The sequence below is a fragment of the Ciconia boyciana genome, chromosome 4 (genome assembly GCF_034638445.1).
Source record: "Ciconia boyciana chromosome 4, ASM3463844v1, whole genome shotgun sequence".
NCBI lineage: Eukaryota > Metazoa > Chordata > Aves > Ciconiiformes > Ciconiidae > Ciconia > Ciconia boyciana.
The window spans coordinates 15,647,927-15,658,973 of NC_132937.1; positions in this window are offsets into that span (position 1 = coordinate 15,647,927).

The window sequence follows — 11,047 nt, forward strand, 5'->3', positions numbered from 1 at the left end:
CCCGGGGCTCTGGACCCCCCACTCAGGCAGAGATGTCCACCTTGATGCCCATGCGTGGTTAGTCGGGCCTGGGGCACATGACCAATGCAATGGGGCAGAAGGTATGGATCCAGCCCCGCTTGGCATGGGCAAGAGCAGGGCCCAGCCCTGACCCTCCTCTCCTGGGAACTAACGCTCTCCTTGGACACCCATTTTGGGGACCTGTTCTGCAAAAGGCGAGGGGTGCTTTGTTAAAAGTTTGGCTGTCATTCGGGCATTAATCATGGCTCTAAAAGCGTTTATTAATGCCCTGTTGATAGCTAACAGTGAAGCACTGCTGCCCCCCCCGCCTTGCGATATGCAAACAGTGGTGATTAAGCACCAGATTAAACATCTTCATGAATATTTAAAAGGCTGTTTTTGAAAGTTTCCTGACCTTTTACACTAATAGCCCCATTAAAACCTGTTTACAAGCCAGTCACGAGAGTAACTGTGTGCACTTAAAATGGAGAGAGTTCCCCTGGAGGAGTGCTTTAACCACGTGAGAATGGCAGCTGATCAATAGGGATCTTAAAGTAAGACTGTCTGCCTAAACCCAATGGAAACAACCCTTACAATATAGATATAAAAAGCTGGCAAGTGCCCAACTGGTTAATTAGGGAGGCAAAACGGTAATAATAACAACAATTATATTTGCTTGAAGGTCCAGCTGTCCTGGTCCTGGGTGTCTGGCTGCCACGGGACTTCTCAGAAGCTGCCTTGAAGATGTTAAAGGCAGCCAGGAAAAGGCCAGGGAAAGTTTTAAATAAACTTAACAGCTTGGTGTTTCCTGGATCTTCTTATCTTTTACACATCAGCCCCTGATTGCACACAGCCAGAGCCTACAATGGGGATGCAGATACCATATGATAGCTATTAATAATTCATGCAATCTGCATGTTATGCAGAATTATGGTAGAATAAACACAAGCCTTACATATATAGGGTATATATCTATAACAGAAGAGGTGGGCATATTCAATCAGTGCTGTAAACCTAAAATTTAAATCCATGGCGCTGAACCCTCTTACATGGACATCACTCTTGGCCTGCTCTCTGTTACTCACCGTGCGTTATATCACAATCACTTCATTGCCTTCTTCTGAGTTAAGGGGCCATGAATCAGCAGGGCAGGTTTGTAAAGGTGTTTCAGTTCATCATGGGAGGTAGGTGCTTAAATACCGTGAAAAACCTGGGCCTTTGTGTATGCTCTGGTGCTACCGAGCACACTGGAAAGAAATCTATTGACATCAGTGGGCTTTGGATTAGGCTCCTGCTGTGTTATTAAGTGAATTATTAATTATTAATAATAACATAACAGAAATCACGTTGCCTTATTCAACCACTCAATTTTGCCTTATGTGGGGGTTTTTGAAAATACAGTTACTGAGTTTAAATACAAGTGTGGATTGATTGCTCAGCCTCCTTACTCATTGCCAAGGAGAGAGTATGCTTACATATGGGTGTCCAGTTTTAAATGAATATTGATTGACTGAAATTCATGCTGTCTGCTTCAGTTTAACTGTTTGGCAAAACTAGAGATGTCAATAAAACTGGATTGAATTTTGAACGGTATTAAAACTTTCTGGAGCCAAGGTAATCATGATGGAAAAAAGCAATAAATGTCTGGAGACCTTACAAGCATGGGGCTTTTCCTACTTCTGTGAAGCCCTCTGGGGTTAGGGGTGTTTAGACTCAATGTTAAAAGACAAGTAGAGCTGCTAATGGTCTTTCTGTCACTTTGGCTGCAGCAAATATAAATAGGCAAAGTAGATGCTGTAACTTGTACCTTCATAAAACTTGGCCAAAGGAAAGCCTTCATAATGTTTCTAATGTTTCTTCAGATCATGAGGTTTGGGAAAGTGCCGCCCCTTCAAGTGAGCAGCAGCTGACTGCATGTCCAGGAGATCTTCTCTGAGTTTGCGCCCATGGGACTGGTACTCACCTGTCCTGGTTCCCCGAGGCGGACGCATCTGCCTTATCTGCAGGAGAAGTGGCACTTGGCAGAGTGGGGAGCAGAGAAGGAGAGCTCTGGGGAGAGCAGGAGGGTCTCACCATGTAGTATTTAGGGTTTAATTCCTGGGACAGGAATTCATGAGGTAAGAGCACAGTGTGTTGTCCAGCCATCTGCATCCTCACTGCATCCCAGTGACCCAGCAATGTTTATTGCACTTTTCTGCTTATTTATGGTCATTATTATTTACTCACCCACTTGTTGGTGCACTTAGCCCGACTGAAGTGCACTGGAATTAAGGCACTGATCCTTCCAAATTGTCATCCTATTTCTAAACGGTTCCCTTGAGGATCTGTCCTATGGATGAACCCATATCCCCAAAATGTAGCCACATGAAGGTCAGCCTATCTAATCCAGCAGCTATCTAGACTCCAGAGGTGCCTCCTCTTGCCCTACAATGATGAACTGATGGCACTTAGGTTTGTTCTGGGAAGAACTTGGGCAATTAATACCAGGAGAGCTAAATCCACTTGCATGGTTTACAGAAGACTGTATGTAACAGCTGGTAGCAAAGCAAGGAGTTGAATCAGGCTGCCTTGCAGGTTTGGTGTATACCCCAGCCCTGGCCTAGGACTTCAACTATCCACCCCAGTTTTGGGCTGGAACTGTGAAAAGAGTCAGCTCCACAGTAACCCAGCAAGACCAGGCTCAAAGGATGGTGCCCTGCTGTACAAAAAGCAGTGGGACTGCAGATGGCTTGAAGGCACCTCTTCAAAAACCCCTCCCACATCTTCTCTGTCGCAGCTTTTTCCTGGGAATTGGACTGTGACTTAATAAAATAACACCAGGAAAGCCAGTCCATACTATCTTCATGTTTCTACTGCTGCAGAGCTGTCAAAACTAGTGTCCATGTTTATTACCTACCAATTAATTAACAATCATGAATGAAAGCAGATGGGAAACACTTTAATTTCTGGGCCAAACTAATCTGTAATGGTACTCCTTTGAAATTAGCTATGTGCTTGCTTGATTTCTAAACATCGTCTTACCAACGTATGCTAGCATTGCTGTGAAATAAAAGGCTTTATTTAAGATATGTAATATAGGGACTTACTTGCTCACAAGGATAAGTTAGGGACAAATCCTTGTCAGGTTTTTCCTGATGTCAAAAGCAGCTGAAGATATTTTTAAGCCCCTTCTCTGTATTTCTCCATTGTGACGAGGAACACTCATCTTGTAGAAGTAGAAAATTTTGTTCTCCCTGGAGCATGTCACTATTTGAGGTTGGAGGATGACCCTGCAGATGGATGCGTTATCGCAGATGGAGGGAAGCTAAACTGAGATGGAGGAGCTGGAATAGGAGACAGGGAGTGAGGAAAGGGAAGATGGGAATTCAACTGATTCTGTCACTAGTGAAAACTCACTACCCCTCAAAATTACTATTACACCACTGAAGTAATGGTTTCTGGAAATACCTAAATGATAATTATTGGGATGGCAGCAACAAAAGAAACAGCAAGGTAGAAGTAGAGGTGATTTGGCAAGCTGATGGTGAGGCAGAAGCCATCAGCTCGCCTAAGTGAGTGGTCCTAACCCCAGGTGGGATGTGGTGGGAGCATCAGGCAGAAGAAAGAGCTGTGGGGCTGAGAAAGGCTTGGACCTGGAGGCACAGAGGCTATTTCAGGGGTAGTAATGAGGGACTGAGGGACAGAGGTGGCTCTGAGAAAGGGTTGAAATCCCTGGTCTCCAGGATATGGAATATGAGTTTTTGGAGAAGGAAGACGGGTGCAAGAGGACAGAGGTTGGAGGTGACCCCACTGTGCATTCACCCAGGCAATTTTAACCAGGACCGTAATTTGGGGGTACTCAAGTTGAGAATCATTGCAGCTCCTACACCACCACATCCCCTGATTTGCTTCTTGAAAGACTTCATCTCTAACTGCTGGTTAGAGGGCTGTGAGGCAGGGGCTGTCCTGGATCTGTAGCACATGTATGGGGAAATCCATGAAAATATATCTGAATTGATAGACAGAATGATAGGGGAAAAAACTTCCTGCTGCCACTTACATACTTACCTATCAAAAGCCAACCCTGTTGGCTTTTCTCATATGGTCTGAAGAGAAGTTATTACTGCTGGTAGGTTGAAAAAAGCGGGATATTTTTGTTTGTACTCAGTATTAACACAGATAGGTAGATGGTCTCAGCCCTGAGCAGCAGAGAGTTGAGCTTTGTTCTTCTTTTTCCCAGCAATCAACATAAGAGGTGGGAGCACCATGTCTGAAGTATCATGAGCAACCACCCTTCTCACTCCAGGCTCCTCAAGAGTGTCCACTATGAAAAAAAAAATAAGTTCTGAGAATATGGGAAGAGGTAAAGATGGGGATCTCACGGTGAAAGAGCTCAAAGGCACACACTGGTTCCTGAGGGAGCAGAAACAGGATCTGCCTGAGAGTGATATTGGGTGGATGTGGTAGGTTAGTACCTCCACAGGCTGGAGAGTGTTGATACTAATAGCAAATGAAACAACAGGAGGAAGTTGGATAGTAAGAGTAATAGCAGCGATACCAAAAGGCTGTATTGTAATAAATGGACGTGGGAATGTCATTACTTTAAAGAAATCTTCATTCATATGAATTTAGTAATACCAAGTGCTTTGAGAGAACTGTTTTTTGTGGTATTGAATGCAAATCAGTGGCTGGATGAGCTAAATGAACTCTATGTGTCATCCAAAGGGCAGGGCAGATACGTGCTTGGGTTATAGTTAATAATGTGGTATTAAAATTATATATGTCAAATTATTCCATATATAATCAAAACACATTTCATCACTGACAGGATATTCCTGAACTGCCTGAAGTAGAGGGACAGGCTAGCATGAGACAAAATTCTTCTTTTTTAATCAAAAATTCGAGATGAGTTGGGTAAACTTTATAATAGGTGTAGGTGCCATAAAATATGCTGCCACCTGCTCTGAAAATCTCCTGTGTCCATTATAAAGATTGACTCTGATGGGTAGATGCTAGGTGCCTAAATTTGACAAACAAATTGGTAGGAGCATTTTCCTTTAAATGCTTCCAAATTTATGAAAGGAACGGATCAGAAGGTGGATCAATCTTATGGCCATGACCCTGAAATTGGATTGTTCCAAGAGGTAAGTGCATAGGATCCACTCCCTTGGCTGAGTTAACGGTAGAGACCGGAGATAGTTATTATTGACTTGCTTTCAGGGTCACAGGGGCTCTTGGCTTGGGTTTTGACTAATAAGTAGATGATTTTATGAAATGGTCTGTGCTTAGCACACTATAGTTGTGTACGTGGCCGGGAAGTATCACACTGTTGGACATCGACAGTGTGGACATCTGAAATGAGGTGAGGCATCCCACTCTGTGGCTGAGACACTGCAAAGTCAGTTCAGCAAACATCCTTGGTTTCAGAAACTCTTGGTTGCCTGCTGGAGACATGTGGCCTCCAAACCATCCTGGGACCTATTACTGGACTGCCCTTGATACTGAGTATGGTGGTAATCTCTCCACTGAAGAGAATGGATGGATGGATGGATGGATGGATGGATGGATGGATGGACAGACAGATGGAATGAGTGACACCTCATGTTTCATGGGTTCAAATCATGGGTTTCATGATTCTTTCTTTAATGTAGATCTTCTCACTATGATATATGCATTTTTAAACTGTTCTATAATATTCCCCAGAATAGCTTTTAGAAATAATAAGTCCCATTCATTTAAATGAGTGTTGGACCAGGCACTGTATTAATTAAGCCAGTAGCTCCAGTTGGCTCCTGCAGACCACTGGGACCACACCACCATGAGAGCCAGTCCAAAGCTGTCCACGGACTAATAATTAGCACCTCTTTCACAGCATCTTTACAGTGCATGCAATTGAAAGTTGGATGACAAGGAGGAAAGACTGGCAGTGGTCCACTGTCTCAATGAGTCTGGAAATGTCTGAATCAAATCATGGAGTTACTACATGGTTTCTAAGTTTTTGGGAATCTTTCATTTTATGTAGCTTTTCAATGATGCTTTTAGCTATGATTGATCTTTTTTTTTATTTTCAACTGCACTATGAAGAAGTGAGAGTGAAAGCTAAGATATAAGAGACAACTACATTTTATAAAATCTCTCTGAGATGCTGGTAGATGAATCATACTCCCTAAACACATTCACACACATGCATCCTTTCCAGGTGCATAAATTGAGGCTTGAAGAAGAGGTCATATTTTTCCAATTTAGGTATCTCAACTGAGAAATCCCAATCCAAAGTAGATTGATTTTCAGAAATGCCCAGTCTGGACAGATGGGCAGCAAACCAGATTACTCACAGGGCACTCTTATTTGAGAGCTTATCTTTAAAATGTTGGTCTATAAATGGCTCTCTGCAAGGTCACGCAGTAATTCATTGAACTAAAGAGTAAAATTCCAGGATTCTGGGTGTCCTCTGGCATGATCATACCACTATACCTTACCCCACAAATATGGTTATTTGAGGAGTTACTTCAGTGATTCTGTTATTTCAGACCAAAACAGAGAACTCCAGGTTTGAAAAATCAGCAGATGCCTCCACCATAACTTGATCCAGTGCCCAAAAGTGTTTCCATTTGCTTGGTCTATTGGCTCCTGGCATGACAGCCTGGGACTTTTAGCACAAATACCTGCTTGGAGCAGAGTGGTCTGACCTAGGGAATCTGACCTCAGAAGTACCAAAAGCCACTCATGATACTGGTTAAGAAAAGCAATGGTGGGATCTTTAACCCATGAGTCCTACAGCCGCTGATTTCAGAATGAAAAATAATTCCCTCTATCTTTGAAACAACTGTTTAAAAAGAGCAGGTATCTGGTGTAGTTACCTTACATGCTGAAATAGCAATTAAACTGCTTGAAATGGCTTTTTAGGAGGACAGAATTGAAACCTTCCCACATCTGCTCCAGTCCCTCTCCTTAATTCCCCAGGTACCATTAAAAGGGGAGGACCAATGTCACGATAGTATTGCAGCATCGCTTGAAAATCACACCTACAACCTTTATAAAACCGGTGAAACTTCCTCAGCCAGAAGAAGGGGCTTCGCTCTTTGTAAGACTTTGCCTTTGTAAATTTGTCCTAGATTGCTGGGCCATGAATTTCAGATTTTTCATCCTATTTCAGCTTTGAAGGTGCAGTGCTAACCTGCCTCCCAACCGGCTGATCCCGCTGTTTCTTTAGCTCCCGGTTTCACTTTCACTGCAATGGGAGTCTCAGGTGCACAGAGGAGAGCCTTTAATGGATTAAACAAATAGAGCAAAGACATATAGAATATACATCCATAGTGTGCACATCTGTGAGTGTACATACACACATACATGCATTTATACACACAGAGGTACAGGGTGAAGCCGTAAAACATCCAGATAAATTATTGGAAAATATTTCCTTTATAAAGTTGAGCTTCATGCAGCAGCACAACATATATATCCTTTATTTCTGCATCATTTCTGTGCCATGGTCAAAGAGTATTAGAGGATACATTTCTGTTCTAAATTACATCTGGGTAAATCCAGAGGAATTCCCCTGAGCCACATTTACCTCTAAGATTTTGCCTACGTGGGGACACTCAGGAAAATAACCCAAATTAGCTGAAGGTGAGAATTTAAAAGTGGATTAATTAAACTGCATGAAACCCCTGTGAAGGTTGTTCTTATTCAGAATTCAGGTGGTCTTCATTCAATTTAATTTAATTCACTTTGGAAATTAATTCAGATTAATTGTCCTAACCATTTTTATGTACCTATTCTAGATTAACACTGGGGTAATAAAATGAATTGTATCCCACTGGCTTCAAGATGATTTTTAGATTTATACCAGGAGGCCCTGGAGAGAGGTTGTCCCCTGTGTGTCCAGAAGACAGCACTTTGCTAGTCAAGATAAAGGAGTCGGGGGCATTTCTGGAAATAGATAAGCAATATTCTTTTAGCTTTTGGGGCAATTTTTTAAAGATCTGGTAGTAAAAGACCTGGTGACAGTGACAACAGAGTAACAGGTTAAATACCACTGTTTTTGAGCCCTGAGTAGGGAGCCCACAGACTTGCCTTCCCCCGGGGCCTGATCCTGCATTTATGATATTCTTTTTTGGGGAAAAAAAAAATCCTTTGACGTCAAGAGGAACAATATCCAAATCTCCTAATTCCAGACAATCTGATTTTGCAAGCCTGGGGCCAAATGAAAATCAAGACTACAGTAGAGAGGGCCTGCTATTTGAAAAAAGAAAAACTGCTTTAAAGAGATAACTGCTCAAAATCTACTCCCCCAAGAAGAAGACTCTTATTAAGGGTTTCTTCTTGAGATGTCTGCCTAAAGGCTTCTTCAGAAGGGATTTAGTCATTTATAACTCAGATCTGGAGTTTGAAGCCCCCTTTTTACTGCACAGTAGCTCGGAGGTCCCGCCCCTGCCTCCTTCCAGCAAGCTGAGGCTAAGCCTGGGTAGGGGGACAGCAGAGCCGGCGTGTGCCCCCCGGCAGCCCTGCCAGACTGAGGACACTGCAAGGAGCCCAGCCAAACAGGGAGGCAAAAAAATCAGGGCTTCTGAATCCGCCTGGGATCCGCCAAAGCTGCTGTGGTCAAAAAAAGAAAAACAAACAAACAAAAAAACCACCCAAACTTATTTCCGAAAGGCTTTTGGCAGTCTTGGGTGTCTTTCTCTGAAGCACCTGGCACTAGTGAAGGGGGATCGGACTGAACCGGCTCCTGTCTGCTAAATCCTTTTTGCATATTCAGATTTTAAATGTCAAATATGGCTACAAAAAAAAAAAATTAAAATAAACTTTCAGTCGGTCTAGAAAAATAAATGCAACCTCCGGCGTGTTGGAGCTGTGTTAAAACGGTAACTAGGCTCATAATGTAAATAATAAAAAAGTAGCAATGATAGTGGGATGAAATTTGGGGAAGGATGAGGTGGTGTCCAGCCCGGACCCCCTCAAAGCCATCCCCCAGGCATTACAATTCGGAATAAAAATGCTTTAACCTTTAGCGGGGCAGTGGGTGCAGCGGGAAGCCTTCCATCCCTGCCCCGCCACTGTCATCCCGGGGCTCGGGGCAGGTCCGCGGTCAGCCGGGACCCTGCGGGTCGTGGCTCCTCGGGAGCTCGGGGGCAAACCGAAGGGAAATTCGGGCCCCCCCCAAACTGTTTTGCTGCGGTGACCCCCGGAGCAGCTACCAAACCGCAGCGCAAAGGCGCGGAGAGACGCGCACGGAGCAGCGGAGCGGGGCGCGCCCCAGCTCGGCCGGGAGAGCTTCGGCACGGGTGTTTTTGGGGGGATCCTCCCCCCGGCACCTCTCATCGCTCCCGTCTCCAGGCACCGCTCCAGTTCCCCGGGGCGGGATCCGGCCCTGCAGACCCCTGGTTTCACTTCATCAAACCAAATTTGCTGCTCGGGCAAATTTGACCTGTTTCTTGGCCCAGATACGTTTCAAACGTTTTCTCCTTTAATTTATTTTTTTTTTTAATTAAAGACGGGGCACGGGGGCTCCGGGTCCCTAGAGCATCCCTCCCCCTGCCCGTAAATTTATCCAGCTTCTCCCTAGGGAAGACGGTCGGGGGGTCCTGGGCACCCTCAGGACTCCTATCGTCCTCCTCATCCCAGCTCCTTCGGATCCCCTTACCCGACGGGGGGGTCCCACAGCGGCCGGGACAACAGGTGATCCCCGTTGGGGGACCAGGAGCCCCTTTTGTGCGGGGGACACTCTCCCGTCCCCCAATACCTTGGGGTATGCGCGCAGCGTAACTGCACAGGCTGCGGTACTCCTCTCCTTGCAGCCAACTAAAGGCTGTTCTCTTAACGAATTACTAATGAGTTAAAATTGGACAGCCGGCTTAATTAAAGCGTAGAGACAATGTGTTTACCACATTGTAATTGAACTCATTAGGGCTCCGGCTTTGTGTTTTTAAGCAGCTGCTTTGTCCCGCATGTCGAGTGATTCGTAGGAAGCGTTTTGCTAGTGGTAGGGGTTCTGCGGGAGCTTTGGGGTGGCTGTGTCCCCCTTCTCTCCCGCAGGGACTTGTGCTGGGTGGGGTCCTTCCTGCTATCCCGTAAAGCTTTCACGGTTGGGGGGTGCTCGCCCGGATCCCTTTTTGCGGGGAAGAGGCAAAGGAAAATTTGGGGCGAGAGGGGAAATTTGGGGCGGGGGGAGTTCGGGGAAGCAGAGCCCGCCCCTGCAACAGCGTCCCTCTTGTCCCCCTTCCAGGCGGGGGTGTGTGCGGTACCCCCCTCCCATCTTCTGCAGCTGCCGGGGTGGACCCGCCCTGGGGTGGCGGCGGGGCGGGGGCGGCCGTGGTTCCCTGAGGGGAGGGGGCCGGGGAAGGGGGCGGCTTCCCCGCACCGCTTGCAGGGCGCTGCCTGGCTGCTAGAAGGCGTCCGAGACCCGACCCACCCGCGGCACAGCTGCTGCGGCAGAGGCGGGAGCCAAACTTACGTGTAGTGGAGCCACCGCGGAGCGCGGCCCAGCGCTGGCTGCCCCCGCTCCGCCGCCTAGGGGGTGGCCTATGGAGCTCGGGCGGTCAGGTAAGTCGTGGGGGCGGGATGGAGCGGTGGGGTGGAACCTCCTGATTTGGGTGTATTCCTCCCCTCCTGGAGTAAATAGTAATGTCGTTTGCTGTCGCGATGGGTCGCAGGGTCGTGCTGCCCGGCGGGGCGGCTGCCCGGCACCGGGTCGGGTTTGGGTGAGAAGAGCCCCCCGCAAGTTTGGGCTGCAGCGGAGGGAAGGGGTGATGGTTTGCAGCTGCACTTGGAGGAGCTGCGCGTTTCCTCCTTCCCGTTTCTCTTATATTATTTTTATTAACTTTCCTTCGAATTAATGAACTTTGGGCCGGGTTTGGAGATCGGACGGGAGGAGCAGGGCTGGCTGGTCCCCAAGGCCGAAGCGGGGACCTCCTGGTCACCCGGGGGGGAGGCGCGGAGCTCTCCGCTCAGCACCGCGCCCGCGCAGCGCTCCGCGTCCTGCCAGCAAGGGGGATGGCGGGGGGTGGGGGGGCTGCGCTACCTCCCTCCTCCGGGCAGCTCGGCCTCTCCCACCCGGAGCGACCCT